We start from the raw sequence: 3,904 nt of genomic DNA on the forward strand, positions 1-3,904 counted from the left end.
GGAGAGGAGCCACATTATGTGGCTCTCCCTCTGAGGAAGCGAATACAGGATCCAGGAGGGAATGCGGGGCCAGGGAATAAGCAAGCGCTTCTGTCCTTCATGGATGACAGCTGAACTCACACCCTCAAGGAAAACGCAGACAGCTGCTTTAAATATCAGTGCAGAAGCCAAGATTTCTTACACAGGACACAAAAAGCACTAACCAAAAAGGAAGACTGATAAGTTGAACTTCGCCAAAATTAAAACCTCTGTTCATGCAAAGGTAACAACTTTACAAGAAGAACCATAAGCCACAGACGGGAGGGTGTGTGTGCAATACACGTATCTGGGAAAGAACTCAGTATATAAAGAAACTACAAATCAATAAAAAAAAAAAAAGACAAAGTAGTCAATTAAAAAAACAAGCAAAAGCCTGGAAGAGGCAACTTGCGAAGGATGTAAATGGTCAACAAGCATATGAAAAAGTGCTGAACATGACTTTCCACTGAGAAAACGTGAATGCTGAGATAACACCGCACGTCCACCAGAGTGGCTAAAATCCAGAAAGACAGACGACGTCAACTGCCGTGGAAACACGGCACCGTGGGAATGCATGGGGCCCCCATTCCGGTTACCTGCCTGTCGATGTCTACAAAACGCAATACGAGGCCACCCGTGAACGATCCTATTCCTGGGGGTGTGCGTGAGAAACAAAGGCACCCGCGTCCCTGACCCCTGTCCTGGGTCTGCTCCTGTGGGACTCCAACGCAAGACAACCTCGTTTCTGAGACAACCAGCAGTCAGGGAAAGGGCTCCAGAGTCAGACAGACCTCAGACTAAATGCAAGTGTTTCCAATCCTGGCTCTGTGACCTCAAGCAGGGGATTTAACTTTACTCTCCTCATCTGTAAAATGGCCATAACGTTGGAACCAACTTACACGGTTTTTGCGAGGATGCAACGCACGTCACAGAGCGAAAGCTTAAAAATGCTTAACATCCTTAGCGTCACTGAACTTTGGCATCAGGTCGTGTTCATTCTACAATACAGAAAACTCAAACTATTTCTTATGTTTTATATACATGGCTCTTTTTGTTTGTTTTCGTTTTGAGAGTTTAGAAGAAATTCATCTGTAATTCTACTTGGGACAAAAGATGCTGGGGAAGGTAGCTCTTGGGACATCTGTACCCACAGGGGAAAAAACACTAAAAAGCTGTCTCTACGGAGACCACAGGCTGTGCAAAATTAGGGGATTCTCAGAAGAGCAAATCCTTCTCTGCTCTGGCAAGAAGACTGATTCATTCCACAAGTTTCTCCCAGACTAAATTTGAGCAGAACCAAATTCCTTCTCACGAACACTTTTCTGCTCCTCTGATGAGCACGTTTTATGTGTGGAGGTTGGTCACCTTGTCTTTATGGTTACATTCTTGCCTCCTCTGTTTATTGGCATAAGGGAAAGACTATAAACCTGCTGAACGTGTTTTCTTTCTTATGTCTTTCATGTGTTATTTTGAGATCAAGACTGTGATGTGTCCATTTAGAAAATGCCTACCTGCAGGAAAGAAAAACTTACAACAGCTGACATCTTTAACGCAGCCCCAAATAAACAGTAAGTAGCCTGCCTGGGAGCGGGCGGCCGGCGTGTCCTTCGACGGAGGGGGAGTTAGGTCTCCTCTCTTCCTTCTTGCTCTCTTTCTCTTTCTCTCTCTTTTTCTTTTTCTTTTCTTTTCTTTCTTCCTTCTCTTTCTTTCCTCCCTTTCTTTCTTCTTTCCTCTTTCTTCTTTCTTTCCTCCCTTTCTTTTTCTTTTCTTCTCTCTGTTTCTTTTTCTTTTCCTTTCTTTCTTCTCCTTTTCTCCCTTTCTCCTTCCTTTTTTCTTTCTTCTTTCTTTCTTTCTTTCTTTCTTTCTCCTCTTTCTTCCCTCCCTTTTTATTTCCTTCTCTTTTCTTTCTTTCTTTCTTTCTTTCTTTCTTTCTTTCTTTCTCTCTTCCTCCTCCCTCCTCTCTCTCCCCCCACTTTCTTTCTTCTTTTCCTCCACATCCTCGCTGGTATTACCTTGAGAAATACTAGGCTGAGAGTATATGCCAGCTTCATCACAAACAACAGACATACAAGAAAAGCGGGTCACAGAAGCATGATAGGCCAGCTGTGGCCGTCGGGGCTCCAGCTCAGCTCCCACCACTCAATATCTGCCACGTGATCTGGACACATGGCCTTGCCCCTCAGAGCCGTGGTTCTCTCTTCTGTAAAGGTGGTTCCATGCCTACCTCACAGAGTTGTCAAGACACTTAAATGAGACACTGCTGGTCCAGTGCCACCAGGCCTGGCCTCAGGAAGCTGTAGCTGTAGGACTGTTCAGTGCTTGGTCAGTGCTTGGGAAGGTGAGACTGTCACTTTCTGTTTTACTGGAGGCATTAATTTATACTACGTATTTTGTTTCTTGTGTGGGTGCTTTTTCTCTGTGATAATGTGGAGTCATCAGTTAGGAGGCACTCTGGTGCAAGGAAAAGAATGCTCAAAAAAGATGGTTTAAGTAATAAAAACACGTAATTGTATCATATTTTTAAAAGTCCCTAAGTAGGTGGTGCTGAGGTTGTCTTGGCAACACAATAACGTCATCCTTGCCCAGGCCCTTTGCGTCTCTCTGCTCCAGCACCCTCAACTTTTCTCCCTCACATTATCACCTCTTGGTCCCTAGATGGCTGCTGCAACACCAGTCACCCTTAACCGCATTCAGCGGCAGGGCCGGGACAGTGAAAAAAAGAATCTCTTCTCATGACCCTTCACATGACTTCTTTTCTTTTATCAAAGAATAAAATTCTTCCCTGAAATTGTCGGCTGGCTTCCCTCCAGCTTCTTGACCAGAATGGAATCACTCCCCCACCCACCCACCCACCCACCGCCGGCTTCGAGGGAGGCAGAGGAAGCATCTATCTGGCCCCTGCGGGCCTTCGCAGCTGGACAAAGGCACTGGCGGGGACGGTGACACAGCTAACCAGTAGTTTCTGCTACGGGGTGTGGTGCAGTGGTGAAAATATGGGGCTCTCCTGCCCCGTGCGCTGAATGAACAGGGTGTGGGGAAGGAGGGTGGCACACTCACTGCCTCCTCCGTCGGGGCCTGGCCTCCCTGCTCACTTCCCCCGTGAGCCTGGGCAAGCACCTGGCCCTCCAAGCCTCCCCTGAACAATGAGAGGCTTTGAGCAGTCTCCCCATAAACAACACATCATGCCGATGCTTTTAAGCACGTAAGAAAAGAGAATGAAGAATACGGAGGGGTGGATTATTGATCTGTCACATTAATTACCGAGACAGCAAGCTTGCTAAGGCCTCCAAGGAGAGATCCTCTGTGGAGCTGGGTGGAGGACGCGGGACAAAGAATGGTGTTGACGGGAAAGAGACCTGAGCTGTGTGCTGAAGGGTGGGCTGCCTTGGAGCGCCAAGGGAAGGGGGCGCTCCCAGCAGGATGGAGCCAGCCAAAGGGCGGAGGTGTGGGAGAGCCCATGTTGGCTTGGAGGTGAGTAAAGAGACAGACTTTACCTAAAACACCTTATCAGTAGCCTGTTGCACCCAAAAATAGCCACTCCAGATGTTTTAGGAAGGACAGGGTTCCGTGGTCCATTATGTCAGGTCTGTTACCTTATACTCCAGCCAACACACCCAGTAAAAACGTAATGCAAGCCGCATAAATAATTCTGAGCTTTTTACTGGATGTGTTAAAGAAATAAAGAGAAATAAATGAAATGCATGTATTTAACCCAACACTGTATACCCAAGATATTGTCATAATCAGTAGACATTATTGATGAGATAGTCTGAATTTTTCATGGAGAAGAAACAACACGGTGAGTCTTCGAAAGCCACTGTGTGTTTATACTCGGAGTTGTGGTCAGCGGCCATGTGCTGCTGGGGGGTGGAGGCCAGGTGGGGGG

The sequence above is a fragment of the Herpailurus yagouaroundi genome, unplaced genomic scaffold (assembly GCF_014898765.1).
Source record: "Herpailurus yagouaroundi ecotype Mexico unplaced genomic scaffold, PumYag 190, whole genome shotgun sequence".
In the NCBI taxonomy this organism is placed as follows: Eukaryota; Metazoa; Chordata; class Mammalia; order Carnivora; family Felidae; genus Herpailurus; species Herpailurus yagouaroundi.